The sequence below is a fragment of the Hyla sarda genome, unplaced genomic scaffold (assembly GCF_029499605.1).
Source record: "Hyla sarda isolate aHylSar1 unplaced genomic scaffold, aHylSar1.hap1 scaffold_598, whole genome shotgun sequence".
NCBI lineage: Eukaryota > Metazoa > Chordata > Amphibia > Anura > Hylidae > Hyla > Hyla sarda.
The window spans coordinates 55070-82835 of record NW_026610612.1 but is presented as its reverse complement, the minus strand read 5'-3'; the positions used below and the strand labels follow the sequence as shown (position 1 = coordinate 82835).

The 27766-nt window shown below is 46.0% G+C and overlaps 12 non-coding genes across 12 annotated transcripts; all 12 read right to left on the bottom strand.

The window, feature by feature from the left end:
* Positions 1-725: 725 nt before the first annotated feature.
* On the bottom strand, positions 726-916 carry LOC130340667 (U2 spliceosomal RNA). The gene has a single exon (XR_008880742.1). It is a non-coding gene; the product is annotated as a U2 spliceosomal RNA (small nuclear RNA).
* A 2085-nt stretch (positions 917-3001) lies between these two features.
* On the bottom strand, positions 3002-3192 carry LOC130340665 (U2 spliceosomal RNA). The gene has a single exon (XR_008880741.1). It is a non-coding gene; the product is annotated as a U2 spliceosomal RNA (small nuclear RNA).
* Positions 3193-5285: 2093 nt separating this feature from the next.
* On the bottom strand, positions 5286-5476 carry LOC130340663 (U2 spliceosomal RNA). Its single transcript, XR_008880739.1, has one exon. It is a non-coding gene; the product is annotated as a U2 spliceosomal RNA (small nuclear RNA).
* Positions 5477-7557: 2081 nt separating this feature from the next.
* LOC130340662 (U2 spliceosomal RNA) lies at positions 7558-7748 on the bottom strand. The gene has a single exon (XR_008880738.1). It is a non-coding gene; the product is annotated as a U2 spliceosomal RNA (small nuclear RNA).
* Positions 7749-9841: 2093 nt separating this feature from the next.
* LOC130340661 (U2 spliceosomal RNA) lies at positions 9842-10032 on the bottom strand. The gene has a single exon (XR_008880737.1). It is a non-coding gene; the product is annotated as a U2 spliceosomal RNA (small nuclear RNA).
* A 2083-nt stretch (positions 10033-12115) lies between these two features.
* LOC130340660 (U2 spliceosomal RNA) lies at positions 12116-12306 on the bottom strand. The gene has a single exon (XR_008880736.1). It is a non-coding gene; the product is annotated as a U2 spliceosomal RNA (small nuclear RNA).
* Positions 12307-14395: 2089 nt separating this feature from the next.
* Positions 14396-14586, bottom strand: LOC130340659 (U2 spliceosomal RNA). The gene has a single exon (XR_008880735.1). It is a non-coding gene; the product is annotated as a U2 spliceosomal RNA (small nuclear RNA).
* A 2091-nt stretch (positions 14587-16677) lies between these two features.
* LOC130340658 (U2 spliceosomal RNA) lies at positions 16678-16868 on the bottom strand. Its single transcript, XR_008880734.1, has one exon. It is a non-coding gene; the product is annotated as a U2 spliceosomal RNA (small nuclear RNA).
* A 2100-nt stretch (positions 16869-18968) lies between these two features.
* Positions 18969-19159, bottom strand: LOC130340657 (U2 spliceosomal RNA). The gene has a single exon (XR_008880733.1). It is a non-coding gene; the product is annotated as a U2 spliceosomal RNA (small nuclear RNA).
* Positions 19160-21239: 2080 nt separating this feature from the next.
* Positions 21240-21430, bottom strand: LOC130340656 (U2 spliceosomal RNA). The gene has a single exon (XR_008880732.1). It is a non-coding gene; the product is annotated as a U2 spliceosomal RNA (small nuclear RNA).
* Positions 21431-23534: 2104 nt separating this feature from the next.
* On the bottom strand, positions 23535-23725 carry LOC130340654 (U2 spliceosomal RNA). The gene has a single exon (XR_008880731.1). It is a non-coding gene; the product is annotated as a U2 spliceosomal RNA (small nuclear RNA).
* Positions 23726-25821: 2096 nt separating this feature from the next.
* On the bottom strand, positions 25822-26012 carry LOC130340653 (U2 spliceosomal RNA). Its single transcript, XR_008880730.1, has one exon. It is a non-coding gene; the product is annotated as a U2 spliceosomal RNA (small nuclear RNA).
* Between the last annotated feature and the right edge of the window lie 1754 nt (positions 26013-27766).

The window sequence follows — 27766 nt, the reverse complement described above, 5'->3', positions numbered from 1 at the left end:
AAAGTCTGTGCACAGAATTTAGCAAGGGCCTCGCACCTTCTGATGCATCAGGTAGGTGCACAATAGCATAGCCTAACCCTCTGTACTTTGGTCTATATTGATGCGGGACATAGACAGCCAGCTGATGACCAATCCATTAGTGCAATGGATGGCTGGAAGCATTTGTCTTTGCCTTTGCAATACCACAGAAGCAATGCATGGTCAATGTACAGCAATGACACACCTGTGTGAACAGCCAGGAGACCCCCCCCCCCCCCCCATGTTATGATACATAGTTACATAGTTAGTACGGTCGAAAAAAGACATATGTCCATCAAGTTCAACCAGGGAATTAAGGGGTAGGGGTGTGGCGCGATATTGGGGAAGGGATGAGATTTTATATTTCTTCATAAGCATTAATCTTATTTTGTCAATTAGGAACATTCAGCACCCACCCGCTATCAAGGCAGCTGCCTATCATGTCATGCCCTACCTGCACAGGTGTGCTGGCTACTCAAATGATCCAATTAAGGAGGCCATTTAGTCAGCAGCAGCAGAAGTCCTGTGCCTGGACGCTCCAACAGCGGCCAGACACAAGCAGAAGCAGAAGCAGCAGAAGCAGCAGCAGCACCACCTTTTGTTTTTTGGCTGCAGCAGCAGCAGCAAGGCCCACAGGGCTGGCTAGCTGGCTAGCCAGCAAGCAGGTAGCAATGAAAGTAGGAATCTTTCTTTTTAACCCTGTAAGGGGGTGGTGCACTGTACCCGAAGATACTGCCATATCGGGTCAATGCATAGGGCGACGGAAGCAAGCTTCGAAATCGGCCCCCGTTCTCAAAAATCCATTTAATATATGGTCCCCAGATAGGGGACGTATCAGATATTAAACTGATAAGAACAGATACTACACTTGATCTTAGCCAAAAGGCCGAGAAGCGATAACCGTGAAAGGGGCGGGCCCAACAAGGTGCCCTTCATGGGCACTATCACTGCTTGCTGTCAGGGAGGCTGCCAGACAATTTTCCATGCACACTCTGGGCTGGGGGGCAGTCAACCACCAGTACACACAGCAGAACCTAAACCCATACCATTATTGCTAAGCAGCAAGACAGGGGCCCATTGCACTCCCACGGGGCCTTTTTAAATGCAATCCATAACCCGGATTTGCCAGGAACCCTTCTTACTCCTCCTACTTGCATGTGACACTGGGCTTAGGATCTGCATAGGAAACACACACACAAGCACACACCTACCTTTGTTGCCTGCAGATGCCTCCTTGGCTGTCCCCAAACGGTATCAAACCAACACCCACGGGAAGCTGTAAGCATAGAGGACATGCCTGCACCCCATTGGACTTACCTGTGTGGGTTAAATCCGGGTTATTTGACAACCTATGGCGGTGATGGTTCTGCTCAGGCAGAGCAGTTCTGATGCTCCTCATAAAGCTGTCGCTGCTGTGAAGGTTCTAGGTGACATCACAAATCCCTATGGTTACATACACAACAAAGCTGGGTTGTTGTTGTTTACACTCTGCAAGGCCTGTGGAAGTGAGTGACATCATAGCACTGTAGTTCTGAGGGTTCTAGATGGATGCAACAATCTCCTGTTGCTTCTATGAAGGCCATAATAGACGACATCACCAAACAGCTCCATAGTCACATACACAGCAAAGGAGAGATGTTGTTTACACCTAGTGATGTCAGTGGTATTGAGTGACATCACAGCACAGTGCTAAGGCTCCTGGGCCTGGACACAGCAGCGGCTGCAATATCTCAACGGAGAATACGTTTATATATATGTGTGTGTGTGCGCGTATATATATATATATATATATATATATATATATATATTTCTCCGCCGAAATCACTTTTAAACCCATTTCCACCTTTTTTTCCCTTCTCTTCCTCTTACTTTTTTTTCACGTTTTTTTACGTTTTTCTCCTTTTCGCCTCTTTTCTGGGCGTATTATTCTTCTTTTTCTTCTTTTTTTTCGTCTAATGCATACCCCATCAGTGCAGCAATGCTTATTCAATACCGCCAGCAGATGGAGACACTGGGGGATAATTTTCTAAGGATTTATACTGATTTTTCCTGTCTGAATTTGTCGCACAGAAAGTTGCAGGCCAAATATGTGTGACATTTCTGCGACTTTAGCTTCTAGAGCATTTTTACAACATTATACATAGGTGCTGAATACATAAAAAGCGACTGTTCAGCGACAGACAAGTCGCATCGGCTGAAAGTAGGCCAGAATGTCAGTCCATGTTGGAGCAGGTTTAGATACAGTCTAAAGCATAGATCTCAAAGTCTGTGCACAGAATTTAGCAAGGGCCTCGCACCTTCTGATGCATCAGGTAGGTGCACAATAGCATAGCCTAACCCTCTGTACTTTGGTCTATATTGATGCGGGACATAGACAGCCAGCTGATGACCAATCCATTAGTGCAATGGATGGCTGGAAGCATTTGTCTTTGCCTTTGCAATACCACAGAAGCAATGCATGGTCAATGTACAGCAATGACACACCTGTGTGAACAGCCAGGAGACCCCCCCCCCCCCATGTTATGATACATAGTTACATAGTTAGTACGGTCGAAAAAAGACATATGTCCATCAAGTTCAACCAGGGAATTAAGGGGTAGGGGTGTTGCGCGATATTGGGGAAGGGATGAGATTTTATATTTCTTCATAAGCATTAATCTTATTTTGTCAATTAGGAACATTCAGCACCCACCCGCTATCAAGGCAGCTGCCTATCATGTCATGCCCTACCTGCACAGGTGTGCTGGCTACTCAAATGATCCAATTAAGGAGGCCATTTAGTCAGCAGCAGCAGAAGTCCTGTGCCTGGACGCTCCAACAGCGGCCAGACACAAGCAGAAGCAGAAGCAGCAGAAGCAGCAGCAGCACCACCTTTTGTTTTTTGGCTGCAGCAGCAGCAGCAAGGCCCACAGGGCTGGCTAGCTGGCTAGCCAGCAAGCAGGTAGCAATGAAAGTAGGAATCTTTCTTTTTAACCCTGTAAGGGGGTGGTGCACTGTACCCGAAGATACTGCCATATCGGGTCAATGCATAGGGCGACGGAAGCAAGCTTCGAAATCGGCCCCCGTTCTCAAAAATCCATTTAATATATGGTCCCCAGATAGGGGACGTATCAGATATTAAACTGATAAGAACAGATACTACACTTGATCTTAGCCAAAAGGCCGAGAAGCGATAACCGTGAAAGGGGCGGGCCCAACAAGGTGCCCTTCATGGGCACTATCACTGCTTGCTGTCAGGGAGGCTGCCAGACAATTTTCCATGCACACTCTGGGCTGGGGGGCAGTCAACCACCAGTACACACAGCAGAACCTAAACCCATACCATTATTGCTAAGCAGCAAGACAGGGGCCCATTGCACTCCCACGGGGCCTTTTTAAATGCAATCCATAACCCGGATTTGCCAGGAACCCTTCTTACTCCTCCTACTTGCATGTGACACTGGGCTTAGGATCTGCATAGGAAACACACACACAAGCACACACCTACCTTTGTTGCCTGCAGATGCCTCCTTGGCTGTCCCCAAACGGTATCAAACCAACACCCACGGGAAGCTGTAAGCATAGAGGACATGCCTGCACCCCATTGGACTTACCTGTGTGGGTTAAATCCGGGTTATTTGACAACCTATGGCGGTGATGGTTCTGCTCAGGCAGAGCAGTGCTGATGCTCCTCATAAAGCTGTCGCTGCTGTGAAGGTTCTAGGTGACATCACAAATCCCTATGGTTACATACACAACAAAGCTGGGTTGTTGTTGTTTACACTCTGCAAGGCCTGTGGAAGTGAGTGACATCATAGCACTGTAGTTCTGAGGGTTCTAGATGGATGCAACAATCTCCTGTTGCTTCTATGAAGGCCATAATAGACGACATCACCAAACAGCTCCATAGTCACATACACAGCAAAGGAGAGATGTTGTTTACACCTAGTGATGTCAGTGGTATTGAGTGACATCACAGCACAGTGCTAAGGCTCCTGGGCCTGGACACAGCAGCGGCTGCAATATCTCAACGGAGAATACGTTTATATATATGTGTGTGTGTGCGCGTATATATATATATATATATATATATATATATATATATATATATATATTTCTCCGCCGAAATCACTTTTAAACCCATTTCCACCTTTTTTTCCCTTCTCTTCCTCTTACTTTTTTTTCACGTTTTTTTACGTTTTTCTCCTTTTCGCCTCTTTTCTGGGCGTATTATTCTTCTTTTTCTTCTTTTTTTTCGTCTAATGCATACCCCATCAGTGCAGCAATGCTTATTCAATACCGCCAGCAGATGGAGACACTGGGGGATAATTTTCTAAGGATTTTTACTGATTTTTCCTGTCTGAATTTGTCGCACAGAAAGTTGCAGGCCAAATATGTGTGACATTTCTGCGACTTTAGCTTCTAGAGCATTTTTACAACATTATACATAGGTGCTGAATACATAAAAAGCGACTGTTCAGCGACAGACAAGTCGCATCGGCTGAAAGTAGGCCAGAATGTCAGTCCATGTTGGAGCAGGTTTAGATACAGTCTAAAGCATAGATCTCAAAGTCTGTGCACAGAATTTAGCAAGGGCCTCGCACCTTCTGATGCATCAGGTAGGTGCACAATAGCATAGCCTAACCCTCTGTACTTTGGTCTATATTGATGCGGGACATAGACAGCCAGCTGATGACCAATCCATTAGTGCAATGGATGGCTGGAAGCATTTGTCTTTGCCTTTGCAATACCACAGAAGCAATGCATGGTCAATGTACAGCAATGACACACCTGTGTGAACAGCCAGGAGACCCCCCCCCCCATGTTATGATACATAGTTACATAGTTAGTACGGTCGAAAAAAGACATATGTCCATCAAGTTCAACCAGGGAATTAAGGGGTAGGGGTGTGGCGCGATATTGGGGAAGGGATGAGATTTTATATTTCTTCATAAGCATTAATCTTATTTTGTCAATTAGGAACATTCAGCACCCACCCGCTATCAAGGCAGCTGCCTATCATGTCATGCCCTACCTGCACAGGTGTGCTGGCTACTCAAATGATCCAATTAAGGAGGCCATTTAGTCAGCAGCAGCAGAAGTCCTGTGCCTGGACGCTCCAACAGCGGCCAGACACAAGCAGAAGCAGAAGCAGCAGAAGCAGCAGCAGCACCACCTTTTGTTTTTTGGCTGCAGCAGCAGCAGCAAGGCCCACAGGGCTGGCTAGCTGGCTAGCCAGCAAGCAGGTAGCAATGAAAGTAGGAATCTTTCTTTTTAACCCTGTAAGGGGGTGGTGCACTGTACCCGAAGATACTGCCATATCGGGTCAATGCATAGGGCGACGGAAGCAAGCTTCGAAATCGGCCCCCGTTCTCAAAAATCCATTTAATATATGGTCCCCAGATAGGGGACGTATCAGATATTAAACTGATAAGAACAGATACTACACTTGATCTTAGCCAAAAGGCCGAGAAGCGATAACCGTGAAAGGGGCGGGCCCAACAAGGTGCCCTTCATGGGCACTATCACTGCTTGCTGTCAGGGAGGCTGCCAGACAATTTTCCATGCACACTCTGGGCTGGGGGGCAGTCAACCACCAGTACACACAGCAGAACCTAAACCCATACCATTATTGCTAAGCAGCAAGACAGGGGCCCATTGCACTCCCACGGGGCCTTTTTAAATGCAATCCATAACCCGGATTTGCCAGGAACCCTTCTTACTCCTCCTACTTGCATGTGACACTGGGCTTAGGATCTGCATAGGAAACACACACACAAGCACACACCTACCTTTGTTGCCTGCAGATGCCTCCTTGGCTGTCCCCAAACGGTATCAAACCAACACCCACGGGAAGCTGTAAGCATAGAGGACATGCCTGCACCCCATTGGACTTACCTGTGTGGGTTAAATCCGGGTTATTTGACAACCTATGGCGGTGATGGTTCTGCTCAGGCAGAGCAGTGCTGATGCTCCTCATAAAGCTGTCGCTGCTGTGAAGGTTCTAGGTGACATCACAAATCCCTATGGTTACATACACAACAAAGCTGGGTTGTTGTTGTTTACACTCTGCAAGGCCTGTGGAAGTGAGTGACATCATAGCACTGTAGTTCTGAGGGTTCTAGATGGATGCAACAATCTCCTGTTGCTTCTATGAAGGCCATAATAGACGACATCACCAAACAGCTCCATAGTCACATACACAGCAAAGGAGAGATGTTGTTTACACCTAGTGATGTCAGTGGTATTGAGTGACATCACAGCACAGTGCTAAGGCTCCTGGGCCTGGACACAGCAGCGGCTGCAATATCTCAACGGAGAATACGTTTATATATATGTGTGTGTGTGCGCGTATATATATATATATATATATATATATATATTTCTCCGCCAAAATCACTTTTAAACCCATTTCCACCTTTTTTTCCCTTCTCTTCCTCTTACTTTTTTTTCACGTTTTTTTACGTTTTTCTCCTTTTCGCCTCTTTTCTGGGCGTATTATTCTTCTTTTTCTTCTTTTTTTTCGTCTAATGCATACCCCATCAGTGCAGCAATGCTTATTCAATACCGCCAGCAGATGGAGACACTGGGGGATAATTTTCTAAGGATTTATACTGATTTTTCCTGTCTGAATTTGTCGCACAGAAAGTTGCAGGCCAAATATGTGTGACATTTCTGCGACTTTAGCTTCTAGAGCATTTTTACAACATTATACATAGGTGCTGAATACATAAAAAGCGACTGTTCAGCGACAGACAAGTCGCATCGGCTGAAAGTAGGCCAGAATGTCAGTCCATGTTGGAGCAGGTTTAGATACAGTCTAAAGCATAGATCTCAAAGTCTGTGCACAGAATTTAGCAAGGGCCTCGCACCTTCTGACGCATCAGGTAGGTGCACAATAGCATAGCCTAACCCTCTGTACTTTGGTCTATATTGATGCGGGACATAGACAGCCAGCTGATGACCAATCCATTAGTGCAATGGATGGCTGGAAGCATTTGTCTTTGCCTTTGCAATACCACAGAAGCAATGCATGGTCAATGTACAGCAATGACACACCTGTGTGAACAGCCAGGAGACCCCCCCCCCCATGTTATGATACATAGTTACATAGTTAGTACGGTCGAAAAAAGACATATGTCCATCAAGTTCAACCAGGGAATTAAGGGGTAGGGGTGTGGCGCGATATTGGGGAAGGGATGAGATTTTATATTTCTTCATAAGCATTAATCTTATTTTGTCAATTAGGAACATTCAGCACCCACCCGCTATCAAGGCAGCTGCCTATCATGTCATGCCCTACCTGCACAGGTGTGCTGGCTACTCAAATGATCCAATTAAGGAGGCCATTTAGTCAGCAGCAGCAGAAGTCCTGTGCCTGGACGCTCCAACAGCGGCCAGACACAAGCAGAAGCAGAAGCAGCAGAAGCAGCAGCAGCACCACCTTTTGTTTTTTGGCTGCAGCAGCAGCAGCAGCAAGGCCCACAGGGCTGGCTAGCTGGCTAGCCAGCAAGCAGGTAGCAATGAAAGTAGGAATCTTTCTTTTTAACCCTGTAAGGGGGGTGGTGCACTGTACCCGAAGATACTGCCATATCGGGTCAATGCATAGGGCGACGGAAGCAAGCTTCGAAATCGGCCCCCGTTCTCAAAAATCCATTTAATATATGGTCCCCAGATAGGGGACGTATCAGATATTAAACTGATAAGAACAGATACTACACTTGATCTTAGCCAAAAGGCCGAGAAGCGATAACCGTGAAAGGGGCGGGCCCAACAAGGTGCCCTTCATGGGCACTATCACTGCTTGCTGTCAGGGAGGCTGCCAGACAATTTTCCATGCACACTCTGGGCTGGGGGGCAGTCAACCACCAGTACACACAGCAGAACCTAAACCCATACCATTATTGCTAAGCAGCAAGACAGGGGCCCATTGCACTCCCACGGGGCCTTTTTAAATGCAATCCATAACCCGGATTTGCCAGGAACCCTTCTTACTCCTCCTACTTGCATGTGACACTGGGCTTAGGATCTGCATAGGAAACACACACACAAGCACACACCTACCTTTGTTGCCTGCAGATGCCTCCTTGGCTGTCCCCAAACGGTATCAAACCAACACCCACGGGAAGCTGTAAGCATAGAGGACATGCCTGCACCCCATTGGACTTACCTGTGTGGGTTAAATCCGGGTTATTTGACAACCTATGGCGGTGATGGTTCTGCTCAGGCAGAGCAGTGCTGATGCTCCTCATAAAGCTGTCGCTGCTGTGAAGGTTCTAGGTGACATCACAAATCCCTATGGTTACATACACAACAAAGCTGGGTTGTTGTTGTTTACACTCTGCAAGGCCTGTGGAAGTGAGTGACATCATAGCACTGTAGTTCTGAGGGTTCTAGATGGATGCAACAATCTCCTGTTGCTTCTATGAAGGCCATAATAGACGACATCACCAAACAGCTCCATAGTCACATACACAGCAAAGGAGAGATGTTGTTTACACCTAGTGATGTCAGTGGTATTGAGTGACATCACAGCACAGTGCTAAGGCTCCTGGGCCTGGACACAGCAGCGGCTGCAATATCTCAACGGAGAATACGTTTATATATATGTGTGTGTGTGCGCGTATATATATATATATATATATATATATATATATATATATATATATATTTCTCCGCCGAAATCACTTTTAAACCCATTTCCACCTTTTTTTCCCTTCTCTTCCTCTTACTTTTTTTTCACGTTTTTTTACGTTTTTCTCCTTTTCGCCTCTTTTCTGGGCGTATTATTCTTCTTTTTCTTCTTTTTTTTCGTCTAATGCATACCCCATCAGTGCAGCAATGCTTATTCAATACCGCCAGCAGATGGAGACACTGGGGGATAATTTTCTAAGGATTTATACTGATTTTTCCTGTCTGAATTTGTCGCACAGAAAGTTGCAGGCCAAATATGTGTGACATTTCTGCGACTTTAGCTTCTAGAGCATTTTTACAACATTATACATAGGTGCTGAATACATAAAAAGCGACTGTTCAGCGACAGACAAGTCGCATCTGCTGAAAGTAGGCCAGAATGTCAGTCCATGTTGGAGCAGGTTTAGATACAGTCTAAAGCATAGATCTCAAAGTCTGTGCACAGAATTTAGCAAGGGCCTCGCACCTTCTGATGCATCAGGTAGGTGCACAATAGCATAGCCTAACCCTCTGTACTTTGGTCTATATTGATGCGGGACATAGACAGCCAGCTGATGACCAATCCATTAGTGCAATGGATGGCTGGAAGCATTTGTCTTTGCCTTTGCAATACCACAGAAGCAATGCATGGTCAATGTACAGCAATGACACACCTGTGTGAACAGCCAGGAGACCCCCCCCCCCATGTTATGATACATAGTTACATAGTTAGTACGGTCGAAAAAAGACATATGTCCATCAAGTTCAACCAGGGAATTAAGGGGTAGGGGTGTGGCGCGATATTGGGGAAGGGATGAGATTTTATATTTCTTCATAAGCATTAATCTTATTTTGTCAATTAGGAACATTCAGCACCCACCCGCTATCAAGGCAGCTGCCTATCATGTCATGCCCTACCTGCACAGGTGTGCTGGCTACTCAAATGATCCAATTAAGGAGGCCATTTAGTCAGCAGCAGCAGAAGTCCTGTGCCTGGACGCTCCAACAGCGGCCAGACACAAGCAGAAGCAGAAGCAGCAGAAGCAGCAGCAGCACCACCTTTTGTTTTTTGGCTGCAGCAGCAGCAGCAAGGCCCACAGGGCTGGCTAGCTGGCTAGCCAGCAAGCAGGTAGCAATGAAAGTAGGAATCTTTCTTTTTAACCCTGTAAGGGGGTGGTGCACTGTACCCGAAGATACTGCCATATCGGGTCAATGCATAGGGCGACGGAAGCAAGCTTCGAAATCGGCCCCCGTTCTCAAAAATCCATTTAATATATGGTCCCCAGATAGGGGACGTATCAGATATTAAACTGATAAGAACAGATACTACACTTGATCTTAGCCAAAAGGCCGAGAAGCGATAACCGTGAAAGGGGCGGGCCCAACAAGGTGCCCTTCATGGGCACTATCACTGCTTGCTGTCAGGGAGGCTGCCAGACAATTTTCCATGCACACTCTGGGCTGGGGGGCAGTCAACCACCAGTACACACAGCAGAACCTAAACCCATACCATTATTGCTAAGCAGCAAGACAGGGGCCCATTGCACTCCCACGGGGCCTTTTTAAATGCAATCCATAACCCGGATTTGCCAGGAACCCTTCTTACTCCTCCTACTTGCATGTGACACTGGGCTTAGGATCTGCATAGGAAACACACACACAAGCACACACCTACCTTTGTTGCCTGCAGATGCCTCCTTGGCTGTCCCCAAACGCTATCAAACCAACACCCACGGGAAGCTGTAAGCATAGAGGACATGCCTGCACCCCATTGGACTTACCTGTGTGGGTTAAATCCGGGTTATTTGACAACCTATGGCGGTGATGGTTCTGCTCAGGCAGAGCAGTGCTGATGCTCCTCATAAAGCTGTCGCTGCTGTGAAGGTTCTAGGTGACATCACAAATCCCTATGGTTACATACACAACAAAGCTGGGTTGTTGTTGTTTACACTCTGCAAGGCCTGTGGAAGTGAGTGACATCATAGCACTGTAGTTCTGAGGGTTCTAGATGGATGCAACAATCTCCTGTTGCTTCTATGAAGGCCATAATAGACGACATCACCAAACAGCTCCATAGTCACATACACAGCAAAGGAGAGATGTTGTTTACACCTAGTGATGTCAGTGGTATTGAGTGACATCACAGCACAGTGCTAAGGCTCCTGGGCCTGGACACAGCAGCGGCTGCAATATCTCAACGGAGAATACGTTTATATATATGTGTGTGTGTGCGCGTATATATATATATATATATATATATATATATATATATATATATATTTCTCCGCCGAAATCACTTTTAAACCCATTTCCACCTTTTTTTCCCTTCTCTTCCTCTTACTTTTTTTTCACGTTTTTTTACGTTTTTCTCCTTTTCGCCTCTTTTCTGGGCGTATTATTCTTCTTTTTCTTCTTTTTTTTCGTCTAATGCATACCCCATCAGTGCAGCAATGCTTATTCAATACCGCCAGCAGATGGAGACACTGGGGGATAATTTTCTAAGGATTTATACTGATTTTTCCTGTCTGAATTTGTCGCACAGAAAGTTGCAGGCCAAATATGTGTGACATTTCTGCGACTTTAGCTTCTAGAGCATTTTTACAACATTATACATAGGTGCTGAATACATAAAAAGCGACTGTTCAGCGACAGACAAGTCACATCGGCTGAAAGTAGGCCAGAATGTCAGTCCATGTTGGAGCAGGTTTAGATACAGTCTAAAGCATAGATCTCAAAGTCTGTGCACAGAATTTAGCAAGGGCCTCGCACCTTCTGATGCATCAGGTAGGTGCACAATAGCATAGCCTAACCCTCTGTACTTTGGTCTATATTGATGCGGGACATAGACAGCCAGCTGATGACCAATCCATTAGTGCAATGGATGGCTGGAAGCATTTGTCTTTGCCTTTGCAATACCACAGAAGCAATGCATGGTCAATGTACAGCAATGACACACCTGTGTGAACAGCCAGGAGACCCCCCCCCCCCATGTTATGATACATAGTTACATAGTTAGTACGGTCGAAAAAAGACATATGTCCATCAAGTTCAACCAGGGAATTAAGGGGTAGGGGTGTGGCGCGATATTGGGGAAGGGATGAGATTTTATATTTCTTCATAAGCATTAATCTTATTTTGTCAATTAGGAACATTCAGCACCCACCCGCTATCAAGGCAGCTGCCTATCATGTCATGCCCTACCTGCACAGGTGTGCTGGCTACTCAAATGATCCAATTAAGGAGGCCATTTAGTCAGCAGCAGCAGAAGTCCTGTGCCTGGACGCTCCAACAGCGGCCAGACACAAGCAGAAGCAGAAGAAGCAGCAGCACCACCTTTTGTTTTTTGGCTGCAGCAGCAGCAGCAAGGCCCACAGGGCTGGCTAGCTGGCTAGCCAGCAAGCAGGTAGCAATGAAAGTAGGAATCTTTCTTTTTAACCCTGTAAGGGGGTGGTGCACTGTACCCGAAGATACTGCCATATCGGGTCAATGCATAGGGCGACGGAAGCAAGCTTCGAAATCGGCCCCCGTTCTCAAAAATCCATTTAATATATGGTCCCCAGATAGGGGACGTATCAGATATTAAACTGATAAGAACAGATACTACACTTGATCTTAGCCAAAAGGCCGAGAAGCGATAACCGTGAAAGGGGCGGGCCCAACAAGGTGCCCTTCATGGGCACTATCACTGCTTGCTGTCAGGGAGGCTGCCAGACAATTTTCCATGCACACTCTGGGCTGGGGGGCAGTCAACCACCAGTACACACAGCAGAACCTAAACCCATACCATTATTGCTAAGCAGCAAGACAGGGGCCCATTGCACTCCCACGGGGCCTTTTTAAATGCAATCCATAACCCGGATTTGCCAGGAACCCTTCTTACTCCTCCTACTTGCATGTGACACTGGGCTTAGGATCTGCATAGGAAACACACACACAAGCACACACCTACCTTTGTTGCCTGCAGATGCCTCCTTGGCTGTCCCCAAACGGTATCAAACCAACACCCACGGGAAGCTGTAAGCATAGAGGACATGCCTGCACCCCATTGGACTTACCTGTGTGGGTTAAATCCGGGTTATTTGACAACCTATGGCGGTGATGGTTCTGCTCAGGCAGAGCAGTGCTGATGCTCCTCATAAAGCTGTTGCTGCTGTGAAGGTTCTGGGTGACATCACAAATCCCTATGGTTACATACACAACAAAGCTGGGTTGTTGTTGTTTACACTCTGCAAGGCCTGTGGAAGTGAGTGACATCATAGCACTGTAGTTCTGAGGGTTCTAGATGGATGCAACAATCTCCTGTTGCTTCTATGAAGGCCATAATAGACGACATCACCAAACAGCTCCATAGTCACATACACAGCAAAGGAGAGATGTTGTTTACACCTAGTGATGTCAGTGGTATTGAGTGACATCACAGCACAGTGCTAAGGCTCCTGGGCCTGGACACAGCAGCGGCTGCAATATCTCAACGGAGAATACGTTTATATATATGTGTGTGTGTGCGCGTATATATATATATATATATATATATATATATATATATATATATTTCTCCGCCGAAATCACTTTTAAACCCATTTCCACCTTTTTTTCCCTTCTCTTCCTCTTACTTTTTTTTCACGTTTTTTTACGTTTTTCTCCTTTTCGCCTCTTTTCTGGGCGTATTATTCTTCTTTTTCTTCTTTTTTTTCGTCTAATGCATACCCCATCAGTGCAGCAATGCTTATTCAATACCGCCAGCAGATGGAGACACTGGGGGATAATTTTCTAAGGATTTATACTGATTTTTCCTGTCTGAATTTGTCGCACAGAAAGTTGCAGGCCAAATATGTGTGACATTTCTGCGACTTTAGCTTCTAGAGCATTTTTACAACATTATACATAGGTGCTGAATACATAAAAAGCGACTGTTCAGCGACAGACAAGTCGCATCGGCTGAAAGTAGGCCAGAATGTCAGTCCATGTTGGAGCAGGTTTAGATACAGTCTAAAGCATAGATCTCAAAGTCTGTGCACAGAATTTAGCAAGGGCCTCGCACCTTCTGATGCATCAGGTAGGTGCACAATAGCATAGCCTAACCCTCTGTACTTTGGTCTATATTGATGCGGGACATAGACAGCCAGCTGATGACCAATCCATTAGTGCAATGGATGGCTGGAAGCATTTGTCTTTGCCTTTGCAATACCACAGAAGCAATGCATGGTCAATGTACAGCAATGACACACCTGTGTGAACAGCCAGGAGACCCCCCCCCCCATGTTATGATACATAGTTACATAGTTAGTACGGTCGAAAAAAGACATATGTCCATCAAGTTCAACCAGGGAATTAAGGGGTAGGGGTGTGGCGCGATATTGGGGAAGGGATGAGATTTTATATTTCTTCATAAGCATTAATCTTATTTTGTCAATTAGGAACATTCAGCACCCACCCGCTATCAAGGCAGCTGCCTATCATGTCATGCCCTACCTGCACAGGTGTGCTGGCTACTCAAATGATCCAATTAAGGAGGCCATTTAGTCAGCAGCAGCAGAAGTCCTGTGCCTGGACGCTCCAACAGCGGCCAGACACAAGCAGAAGCAGAAGCAGCAGAAGCAGCAGCAGCACCACCTTTTGTTTTTTGGCTGCAGCAGCAGCAGCAAGGCCCACAGGGCTGGCTAGCTGGCTAGCCAGCAAGCAGGTAGCAATGAAAGTAGGAATCTTTCTTTTTAACCCTGTAAGGGGGTGGTGCACTGTACCCGAAGATACTGCCATATCGGGTCAATGCATAGGGCGACGGAAGCAAGCTTCGAAATCGGCCCCCGTTCTCAAAAATCCATTTAATATATGGTCCCCAGATAGGGGACGTATCAGATATTAAACTGATAAGAACAGATACTACACTTGATCTTAGCCAAAAGGCCGAGAAGCGATAACCGTGAAAGGGGCGGGCCCAACAAGGTCCCCTTCATGGGCACTATCACTGCTTGCTGTCAGGGAGGCTGCCAGACAATTTTCCATGCACACTCTGGGCTGGGGGGCAGTCAACCACCAGTACACACAGCAGAACCTAAACCCATACCATTATTGCTAAGCAGCAAGACAGGGGCCCATTGCACTCCCACGGGGCCTTTTTAAATGCAATCCATAACCCGGATTTGCCAGGAACCCTTCTTACTCCTCCTACTTGCATGTGACACTGGGCTTAGGATCTGCATAGGAAACACACACACAAGCACACACCTACCTTTGTTGCCTGCAGATGCCTCCTTGGCTGTCCCCAAACGGTATCAAACCAACACCCACGGGAAGCTGTAAGCATAGAGGACATGCCTGCACCCCATTGGACTTACCTGTGTGGGTTAAATCCGGGTTATTTGACAACCTATGGCGGTGATGGTTCTGCTCAGGCAGAGCAGTGCTGATGCTCCTCATAAAGCTGTCGCTGCTGTGAAGGTTCTAGGTGACATCACAAATCCCTATGGTTACATACACAACAAAGCTGGGTTGTTGTTGTTTACACTCTGCAAGGCCTGTGGAAGTGAGTGACATCATAGCACTGTAGTTCTGAGGGTTCTAGATGGATGCAACAATCTCCTGTTGCTTCTATGAAGGCCATAATAGACGACATCACCAAACAGCTCCATAGTCACATACACAGCAAAGGAGAGATGTTGTTTACACCTAGTGATGTCAGTGGTATTGAGTGACATCACAGCACAGTGCTAAGGCTCCTGGGCCTGGACACAGCAGCGGCTGCAATATCTCAACGGAGAATACGTTTATATATATGTGTGTGTGTGCGCGTATATATATATATATATATATATATATATATATATATATATATTTCTCCGCCGAAATCACTTTTAAACCCATTTCCACCTTTTTTTCCCTTCTCTTCCTCTTACTTTTTTTTCACGTTTTTTTAGGTTTTTCTCCTTTTCGCCTCTTTTCTGGGCGTATTATTCTTCTTTTTCTTCTTTTTTTTCGTCTAATGCATACCCCATCAGTGCAGCAATGCTTATTCAATACCGCCAGCAGATGGAGACACTGGGGGATAATTTTCTAAGGATTTATACTGATTTTTCCTGTCTGAATTTGTCGCACAGAAAGTTGCAGGCCAAATATGTGTGACATTTCTGCGACTTTAGCTTCTAGAGCATTTTTACAACATTATACATAGGTGCTGAATACATAAAAAGCGACTGTTCAGCGACAGACAAGTCGCATCGGCTGAAAGTAGGCCAGAATGTCAGTCCATGTTGGAGCAGGTTTAGATACAGTCTAAAGCATAGATCTCAAAGTCTGTGCACAGAATTTAGCAAGGGCCTCGCACCTTCTGATGCATCAGGTAGGTGCACAATAGCATAGCCTAACCCTCTGTACTTTGGTCTATATTGATGCGGGACATAGACAGCCAGCTGATGACCAATCCATTAGTGCAATGGATGGCTGGAAGCATTTGTCTTTGCCTTTGCAATACCACAGAAGCAATGCATGGTCAATGTACAGCAATGACACACCTGTGTGAACAGCCAGGAGACCCCCCCCCCCCCATGTTATGATACATAGTTACATAGTTAGTACGGTCGAAAAAAGACATATGTCCATCAAGTTCAACCAGGGAATTAAGGGGTAGGGGTGTGGCGCGATATTGGGGAAGGGATGAGATTTTATATTTCTTCATAAGCATTAATCTTATTTTGTCAATTAGGAACATTCAGCACCCACCCGCTATCAAGGCAGCTGCCTATCATGTCATGCCCTACCTGCACAGGTGTGCTGGCTACTCAAATGATCCAATTAAGGAGGCCATTTAGTCAGCAGCAGCAGAAGTCCTGTGCCTGGACGCTCCAACAGCGGCCAGACACAAGCAGAAGCAGAAGCAGCAGAAGCAGCAGCAGCACCACCTTTTGTTTTTTGGCTGCAGCAGCAGCAGCAAGGCCCACAGGGCTGGCTAGCTGGCTAGCCAGCAAGCAGGTAGCAATGAAAGTAGGAATCTTTCTTTTTAACCCTGTAAGGGGGTGGTGCACTGTACCCGAAGATACTGCCATATCGGGTCAATGCATAGGGCGACGGAAGCAAGCTTCGAAATCGGCCCCCGTTCTCAAAAATCCATTTAATATATGGTCCCCAGATAGGGGACGTATCAGATATTAAACTGATAAGAACAGATACTACACTTGATCTTAGCCAAAAGGCCGAGAAGCGATAACCGTGAAAGGGGCGGGCCCAACAAGGTGCCCTTCATGGGCACTATCACTGCTTGCTGTCAGGGAGGCTGCCAGACAATTTTCCATGCACACTCTGGGCTGGGGGGCAGTCAACCACCAGTACACACAGCAGAACCTAAACCCATACCATTATTGCTAAGCAGCAAGACAGGGGCCCATTGCACTCCCACGGGGCCTTTTTAAATGCAATCCATAACCCGGATTTGCCAGGAACCCTTCTTACTCCTCCTACTTGCATGTGACACTGGGCTTAGGATCTGCATAGGAAACACACACACAAGCACACACCTACCTTTGTTGCCTGCAGATGCCTCCTTGGCTGTCCCCAAACGGTATCAAACCAACACCCACGGGAAGCTGTAAGCATAGAGGACATGCCTGCACCCCATTGGACTTACCTGTGTGGGTTAAATCCGGGTTATTTGACAACCTATGGCGGTGATGGTTCTGCTCAGGCAGAGCAGTGCTGATGCTCCTCATAAAGCTGTCGCTGCTGTGAAGGTTCTAGGTGACATCACAAATCCCTATGGTTACATACACAACAAAGCTGGGTTGTTGTTGTTTACACTCTGCAAGGCCTGTGGAAGTGAGTGACATCATAGCACTGTAGTTCTGAGGGTTCTAGATGGATGCAACAATCTCCTGTTGCTTCTATGAAGGCCATAATAGACGACATCACCAAACAGCTCCATAGTCACATACACAGCAAAGGAGAGATGTTGTTTACACCTAGTGATGTCAGTGGTATTGAGTGACATCACAGCACAGTGCTAAGGCTCCTGGGCCTGGACACAGCAGCGGCTGCAATATCTCAACGGAGAATACGTTTATATATATGTGTGTGTGTGCGCGTATATATATATATATATATATATATATATATATATATATATATATATATATTTCTCCGCCGAAATCACTTTTAAACCCATTTCCACCTTTTTTTCCCTTCTCTTCCTCTTACTTTTTTTTCACGTTTTTTTACGTTTTTCTCCTTTTCGCCTCTTTTCTGGGCGTATTATTCTTCTTTTTCTTCTTTTTTTTCGTCTAATGCATACCCCATCAGTGCAGCAATGCTTATTCAATACCGCCAGCAGATGGAGACACTGGGGGATAATTTTCTAAGGATTTATACTGATTTTTCCTGTCTGAATTTGTCGCACAGAAAGTTGCAGGCCAAATATGTGTGACATTTCTGCGACTTTAGCTTCTAGAGCATTTTTACAACATTATACATAGGTGCTGAATACATAAAAAGCGACTGTTCAGCGACAGACAAGTCGCATCGGCTGAAAGTAGGCCAGAATGTCAGTCCATGTTGGAGCAGGTTTAGATACAGTCTAAAGCATAGATCTCAAAGTCTGTGCACAGAATTTAGCAAGGGCCTCGCACCTTCTGATGCATCAGGTAGGTGCACAATAGCATAGCCTAACCCTCTGTACTTTGGTCTATATTGATGCGGGACATAGACAGCCAGCTGATGACCAATCCATTAGTGCAATGGATGGCTGGAAGCATTTGTCTTTGCCTTTGCAATACCACAGAAGCAATGCATGGTCAATGTACAGCAATGACACACCTGTGTGAACAGCCAGGAGACCCCCCCCCCCCCCATGTTATGATACATAGTTACATAGTTAGTACGGTCGAAAAAAGACATATGTCCATCAAGTTCAACCAGGGAATTAAGGGGTAGGGGTGTGGCGCGATATTGGGGAAGGGATGAGATTTTATATTTCTTCATAAGCATTAATCTTATTTTGTCAATTAGGAACATTCAGCACCCACCCGCTATCAAGGCAGCTGCCTATCATGTCATGCCCTACCTGCACAGGTGTGCTGGCTACTCAAATGATCCAATTAAGGAGGCCATTTAGTCAGCAGCAGCAGAAGTCCTGTGCCTGGACGCTCCAACAGCGGCCAGACACAAGCAGAAGCAGAAGCAGCAGAAGCAGCAGCAGCACCACCTTTTGTTTTTTGGCTGCAGCAGCAGCAGCAAGGCCCACAGGGCTGGCTAGCTGGCTAGCCAGCAAGCAGGTAGCAATGAAAGTAGGAATCTTTCTTTTTAACCCTGTAAGGGGGTGGTGCACTGTACCCGAAGATACTGCCATATCGGGTCAATGCATAGGGCGACGGAAGCAAGCTTCGAAATCGGCCCCCGTTCTCAAAAATCCATTTAATATATGGTCCCCAGATAGGGGACGTATCAGATATTAAACTGATAAGAACAGATACTACACTTGATCTTAGCCAAAAGGCCGAGAAGCGATAACCGTGAAAGGGGCGGGCCCAACAAGGTGCCCTTCATGGGCACTATCACTGCTTGCTGTCAGGGAGGCTGCCAGACAATTTTCCATGCACACTCTGGGCTGGGGGGCAGTCAACCACCAGTACACACAGCAGAACCTAAACCCATACCATTATTGCTAAGCAGCAAGACAGGGGCCCATTGCACTCCCACGGGGCCTTTTTAAATGCAATCCATAACCCGGATTTGCCAGGAACCCTTCTTACTCCTCCTACTTGCATGTGACACTGGGCTTAGGATCTGCATAGGAAACACACACACAAGCACACACCTACCTTTGTTGCCTGCAGATGCCTCCTTGGCTGTCCCCAAACGGTATCAAACCAACACCCACGGGAAGCTGTAAGCATAGAGGACATGCCTGCACCCCATTGGACTTACCTGTGTGGGTTAAATCCGGGTTATTTGACAACCTATGGCGGTGATGGTTCTGCTCAGGCAGAGCAGTGCTGATGCTCCTCATAAAGCTGTCGCTGCTGTGAAGGTTCTAGGTGACATCACAAATCCCTATGGTTACATACACAACAAAGCTGGGTTGTTGTTGTTTACACTCTGCAAGGCCTGTGGAAGTGAGTGACATCATAGCACTGTAGTTCTGAGGGTTCTAGATGGATGCAACAATCTCCTGTTACTTCTATGAAGGCCATAATAGACGACATCACCAAACAGCTCCATAGTCACATACACAGCAAAGGAGAGATGTTGTTTACACCTAGTGATGTCAGTGGTATTGAGTGACATCACAGCACAGTGCTAAGGCTCCTGGGCCTGGACACAGCAGCGGCTGCAATATCTCAACGGAGAATACGTTTATATATATGTGTGTGTGTGCGCGTATATATATATATATATATATATATATATATATATATATATATATTTCTCCGCCGAAATCACTTTTAAACCCATTTCCACCTTTTTTTCCCTTCTCTTCCTCTTACTTTTTTTTCACGTTTTTTTACGTTTTTCTCCTTTTCGCCTCTTTTCTGGGCGTATTATTCTTCTTTTTCTTCTTTTTTTTCGTCTAATGCATACCCCATCAGTGCAGCAATGCTTATTCAATACCGCCAGCAGATGGAGACACTGGGGGATAATTTTCTAAGGATTTATACTGATTTTTCCTGTCTGAATTTGTCGCACAGAAAGTTGCAGGCCAAATATGTGTGACATTTCTGCGACTTTAGCTTCTAGAGCATTTTTACAACATTATACATAGGTGCTGAATACATAAAAAGCGACTGTTCAGCGACAGACAAGTCGCATCGGCTGAAAGTAGGCCAGAATGTCAGTCCATGTTGGAGCAGGTTTAGATACAGTCTAAAGCATAGATCTCAAAGTCTGTGCACAGAATTTAGCAAGGGCCTCGCACCTTCTGATGCATCAGGTAGGTGCACAATAGCATAGCCTAACCCTCTGTACTTTGGTCTATATTGATGCGGGACATAGACAGCCAGCTGATGACCAATCCATTAGTGCAATGGATGGCTGGAAGCATTTGTCTTTGCCTTTGCAATACCACAGAAGCAATGCATGGTCAATGTACAGCAATGACACACCTGTGTGAACAGCCAGGAGACCCCCCCCCCCCATGTTATGATACATAGTTACATAGTTAGTACGGTCGAAAAAAGACATATGTCCATCAAGTTCAACCAGGGAATTAAGGGGTAGGGGTGTGGCGCGATATTGGGGAAGGGATGAGATTTTATATTTCTTCATAAGCATTAATCTTATTTTGTCAATTAGAAACATTCAGCACCCACCCGCTATCAAGGCAGCTGCCTATCATGTCATGCCCTACCTGCACAGGTGTGCTGGCTACTCAAATGATCCAATTAAGGAGGCCATTTAGTCAGCAGCAGCAGAAGTCCTGTGCCTGGACGCTCCAACAGCGGCCAGGCAGAAGCAGCAGAAGCAGCAGCAGCACCACCTTTTGTTTTTTGGCTGCAGCAGCAGCAGCAAGGCCCACAGGGCTGGCTAGCTGGCTAGCCAGCAAGCAGGTAGCAATGAAAGTAGGAATCTTTCTTTTTAACCCTGTAAGGGGGTGGTGCACTGTACCCGAAGATACTGCCATATCGGGTCAATGCATAGGGCGACGGAAGCAAGCTTCGAAATCGGCCCCCGTTCTCAAAAATCCATTTAATATATGGTCCCCAGATAGGGGACGTATCAGATATTAAACTGATAAGAACAGATACTACACTTGATCTTAGCCAAAAGGCCGAGAAGCGATAACCGTGAAAGGGGCGGGCCCAACAAGGTGCCCTTCATGGGCACTATCACTGCTTGCTGTCAGGGAGGCTGCCAGACAATTTTCCATGCACACTCTGGGCTGGGGGGCAGTCAACCACCAGTACACACAGCAGAACCTAAACCCATACCATTATTGCTAAGCAGCAAGACAGGGGCCCATTGCACTCCCACGGGGCCTTTTTAAATGCAATCCATAACCCGGATTTGCCAGGAACCCTTCTTACTCCTCCTACTTGCATGTGACACTGGGCTTAGGATCTGCATAGGAAACACACACACAAGCACACACCTACCTTTGTTGCCTGCAGATGCCTCCTTGGCTGTCCCCAAACGGTATCAAACCAACACCCACGGGAAGCTGTAAGCATAGAGGACATGCCTGCACCCCATTGGACTTACCTGTGTGGGTTAAATCCGGGTTATTTGACAACCTATGGCGGTGATGGTTCTGCTCAGGCAGAGCAGTGCTGATGCTCCTCATAAAGCTGTCGCTGCTGTGAAGGTTCTAGGTGACATCACAAATCCCTATGGTTACATACACAACAAAGCTGGGTTGTTGTTGTTTACACTCTGCAAGGCCTGTGGAAGTGAGTGACATCATAGCACTGTAGTTCTGAGGGTTCTAGATGGATGCAACAATCTCCTGTTGCTTCTATGAAGGCCATAATAGACGACATCACCAAACAGCTCCATAGTCACATACACAGCAAAGGAGAGATGTTGTTTACACCTAGTGATGTCAGTGGTATTGAGTGACATCACAGCACAGTGCTAAGGCTCCTGGGCCTGGACACAGCAGCGGCTGCAATATCTCAACGGAGAATACGTTTATATATATGTGTGTGTGTGCGCGTATATATATATATATATATATATATATATATATATATATATATATATATATATATTTCTCCGCCGAAATCACTTTTAAACCCATTTCCACCTTTTTTTCCCTTCTCTTCCTCTTACTTTTTTTTCACGTTTTTTTACGTTTTTCTCCTTTTCGCCTCTTTTCTGGGCGTATTATTCTTCTTTTTCTTCTTTTTTTTCGTCTAATGCATACCCCATCAGTGCAGCAATGCTTATTCAATACCGCCAGCAGATGGAGACACTGGGGGATAATTTTCTAAGGATTTATACTGATTTTTCCTGTCTGAATTTGTCGCACAGAAAGTTGCAGGCCAAATATGTGTGACATTTCTGCGACTTTAGCTTCTAGAGCATTTTTACAACATTATACATAGGTGCTGAATACATAAAAAGCGACTGTTCAGCGACAGACAAGTCGCATCGGCTGAAAGTAGGCCAGAATGTCAGTCCATGTTGGAGCAGGTTTAGATACAGTCTAAAGCATAGATCTCAAAGTCTGTGCACAGAATTTAGCAAGGGCCTCGCACCTTCTGATGCATCAGGTAGGTGCACAATAGCATAGCCTAACCCTCTGTACTTTGGTCTATATTGATGCGGGACATAGACAGCCAGCTGATGACCAATCCATTAGTGCAATGGATGGCTGGAAGCATTTGTCTTTGCCTTTGCAATACCACAGAAGCAATGCATGGTCGATGTACAGCAATGACACACCTGTGTGAACAGCCAGGAGACCCCCCCCCCCCCCATGTTATGATACATAGTTACATAGTTAGTACGGTCGAAAAAAGACATATGTCCATCAAGTTCAACCAGGGAATTAAGGGGTAGGGGTGTGGCACGATATTGGGGAAGGGATGAGATTTTATATTTCTTCATAAGCATTAATCTTATTTTGTCAATTAGGAACATTCAGCACCCACCCGCTATCAAGGCAGCTGCCTATCATGTCATGCCCTACCTGCACAGGTGTGCTGGCTACTCAAATGATCCAATTAAGGAGGCCATTTAGTCAGCAGCAGCAGAAGTCCTGTGCCTGGACGCTCCAACAGCGGCCAGACACAAGCAGAAGTAGAAGCAGCAGAAGCAGCAGCAGCACCACCTTTTGTTTTTTGGCTGCAGCAGCAGCAGCAAGGCCCACAGGGCTGGCTAGCTGGCTAGCCAGCAAGCAGGTAGCAATGAAAGTAGGAATCTTTCTTTTTAACCCTGTAAGGGGGTGGTGCACTGTACCCGAAGATACTGCCATATCGGGTCAATGCATAGGGCGACGGAAGCAAGCTTCGAAATCGGCCCCCGTTCTCAAAAATCCATTTAATATATGGTCCCCAGATAGGGGACGTATCAGATATTAAACTGATAAGAACAGATACTACACTTGATCTTAGCCAAAAGGCCGAGAAGCGATAACCGTGAAAGGGGCGGGCCCAACAAGGTGCCCTTCATGGGCACTATCACTGCTTGCTGTCAGGGAGGCTGCCAGACAATTTTCCATGCACACTCTGGGCTGGGGGGCAGTCAACCACCAGTACACACAGCAGAACCTAAACCCATACCATTATTGCTAAGCAGCAAGACAGGGGCCCATTGCACTCCCACGGGGCCTTTTTAAATGCAATCCATAACCCGGATTTGCCAGGAACCCTTCTTACTCCTCCTACTTGCATGTGACACTGGGCTTAGGATCTGCATAGGAAACACACACACAAGCACACACCTACCTTTGTTGCCTGCAGATGCCTCCTTGGCTGTCCCCAAACGGTATCAAACCAACACCCACGGGAAGCTGTAAGCATAGAGGACATGCCTGCACCCCATTGGACTTACCTGTGTGGGTTAAATCCGGGTTATTTGACAACCTATGGCGGTGATGGTTCTGCTCAGGCAGAGCAGTGCTGATGCTCCTCATAAAGCTGTCGCTGCTGTGAAGGTTCTAGGTGACATCACAAATCCCTATGGTTACATACACAACACAGCTGGGTTGTTGTTGTTTACACTCTGCAAGGCCTGTGGAAGTGAGTGACATCATAGCACTGTAGTTCTGAGGGTTCTAGATGGATGCAACAATCTCCTGTTGCTTCTATGAAGGCCATAATAGACGACATCACCAAACAGCTCCATAGTCACATACACAGCAAAGGAGAGATGTTGTTTACACCTAGTGATGTCAGTGGTATTGAGTGACATCACAGCACAGTGCTAAGGCTCCTGGGCCTGGACACAGCAGCGGCTGCAATATCTCAACGGAGAATACGTTTATATATATGTGTGTGTGTGCGCGTATATATATATATATATATATATATATATATATATATATATATATATTTCTCCGCCGAAATCACTATTAAACCCATTTCCACCTTTTTTTCCCTTCTCTTCCTCTTACTTTTTTTTCACGTTTTTTTACGTTTTTCTCCTTTTCGCCTCTTTTCTGGGCGTATTATTCTTCTTTTTCTTCTTTTTTTTCGTCTAATGCATACCCCATCAGTGCAGCAATGCTTATTCAATACCGCCAGCAGATGGAGACACTGGGGGATAATTTTCTAAGGATTTATACTGATTTTTCCTGTCTGAATTTGTCGCACAGAAAGTTGCAGGCCAAATATGTGTGACATTTCTGCGACTTTAGCTTCTAGAGCATTTTTACAACATTATACATAGGTGCTGAATACATAAAAAGCGACTGTTCAGCGACAGACAAGTCGCATCGGCTGAAAGTAGGCCAGAATGTCAGTCCATGTTGGAGCAGGTTTAGATACAGTCTAAAGCATAGATCTCAAAGTCTGTGCACAGAATTTAGCAAGGGCCTCGCACCTTCTGATGCATCAGGTAGGTGCACAATAGCATAGCCTAACCCTCTGTACTTTGGTCTATATTGATGCGGGACATAGACAGCCAGCTGATGACCAATCCATTAGTGCAATGGATGGCTGGAAGCATTTGTCTTTGCCTTTGCAATACCACAGAAGCAATGCATGGTCAATGTACAGCAATGACACACCTGTGTGAACAGCCAGGAGACCCCCCCCCCCCCCATGTTATGATACATAGTTACATAGTTAGTACGGTCGAAAAAAGACATATGTCCATCAAGTTCAACCAGGGAATTAAGGGGTAGGGGTGTGGCGCGATATTGGGGAAGGGATGAGATTTTATATTTCTTCATAAGCATTAATCTTATTTTGTCAATTAGGAACATTCAGCACCCACCCGCTATCAAGGCAGCTGCCTATCATGTCATGCCCTACCTGCACAGGTGTGCTGGCTACTCAAATGATCCAATTAAGGAGGCCATTTAGTCAGCAGCAGCAGAAGTCCTGTGTCTGGACGCTCCAACAGCGGCCAGACACAAGCAGAAGCAGAAGCAGCAGAAGCAGCAGCAGCACCACCTTTTGTTTTTTGGCTGCAGCAGCAGCAGCAAGGCCCACAGGGCTGGCTAGCTGGCTAGCCAGCAAGCAGGTAGCAATGAAAGTAGGAATCTTTCTTTTTAACCCTGTAAGGGGGTGGTGCACTGTACCCGAAGATACTGCCATATCGGGTCAATGCATAGGGCGACGGAAGCAAGCTTCGAAATCGGCCCCCGTTCTCAAAAATCCATTTAATATATGGTCCCCAGATAGGGGACGTATCAGATATTAAACTGATAAGAACAGATACTACACTTGATCTTAGCCAAAAGGCCGAGAAGCGATAACCGTGAAAGGGGCGGGCCCAACAAGGTGCCCTTCATGGGCACTATCACTGCTTGCTGTCAGGGAGGCTGCCAGACAATTTTCCATGCACACTCTGGGCTGGGGGGCAGTCAACCACCAGTACACACAGCAGAACCTAAACCCATACCATTATTGCTAAGCAGCAAGACAGGGGCCCATTGCACTCCCACGGGGCCTTTTTAAATGCAATCCATAACCCGGATTTGCCAGGAACCCTTCTTACTCCTCCTACTTGCATGTGACACTGGGCTTAGGATCTGCATAGGAAACACACACACAAGCACACACCTACCTTTGTTGCCTGCAGATGCCTCCTTGGCTGTCCCCAAACGGTATCAAACCAACACCCACGGGAAGCTGTAAGCATAGAGGACATGCCTGCACCCCATTGGACTTACCTGTGTGGGTTAAATCCGGGTTATTTGACAACCTATGGCGGTGATGGTTCTGCTCAGGCAGAGCAGTGCTGATGCTCCTCATAAAGCTGTCGCTGCTGTGAAGGTTCTAGGTGACATCACAAATCCCTATGGTTACATACACAACACAGCTGGGTTGTTGTTGTTTACACTCTGCAAGGCCTGTGGAAGTGAGTGACATCATAGCACTGTAGTTCTGAGGGTTCTAGATGGATGCAACAATCTCCTGTTGCTTCTATGAAGGCCATAATAGACGACATCACCAAACAGCTCCATAGTCACATACACAGCAAAGGAGAGATGTTGTTTACACCTAGTGATGTCAGTGGTATTGAGTGACATCACAGCACAGTGCTAAGGCTCCTGGGCCTGGACACAGAAGCGGCTGCAATATCTCAACGGAGAATACGTTTATATATATGTGTGTGTGTGCGCGTATATATATATATATATATATATATATATATATATATATATATATATATATTTCTCCGCCGAAATCACTATTAAACCCATTTCCACCTTTTTTTCCCTTCTCTTCCTCTTACTTTTTTTTCACGTTTTTTTACGTTTTTCTCCTTTTCGCCTCTTTTCTGGGCGTATTATTCTTCTTTTTCTTCTTTTTTTTCGTCTAATGCATACCCCATCAGTGCAGCAATGCTTATTCAATACCGCCAGCAGATGGAGACACTGGGGGATAATTTTCTAAGGATTTATACTGATTTTTCCTGTCTGAATTTGTCGCACAGAAAGTTGCAGGCCAAATATGTGTGACATTTCTGCGACTTTAGCTTCTAGAGCATTTTTACAACATTATACATAGGTGCTGAATACATAAAAAGCGACTGTTCAGCGACAGACAAGTCGCATCGGCTGAAAGTAGGCCAGAATGTCAGTCCATGTTGGAGCAGGTTTAGATACAGTCTAAAGCATAGATCTCAAAGTCTGTGCACAGAATTTAGCAAGGGCCTCGCACCTTCTGATGCATCAGGTAGGTGCACAATAGCATAGCCTAACCCTCTGTACTTTGGTCTATATTGATGCGGGACATAGACAGCCAGCTGATGACCAATCCATTAGTGCAATGGATGGCTGGAAGCATTTGTCTTTGCCTTTGCAATACCACAGAAGCAATGCATGGTCAATGTACAGCAATGACACACCTGTGTGAACAGCCAGGAGACCCCCCCCCCCCCCCCCATGTTATGATACATAGTTACATAGTTAGTACGGTCGAAAAAAGACATATGTCCATCAAGTTCAACCAGGGAATTAAGGGGTAGGGGTGTGGCGCGATATTGGGGAAGGGATGAGATT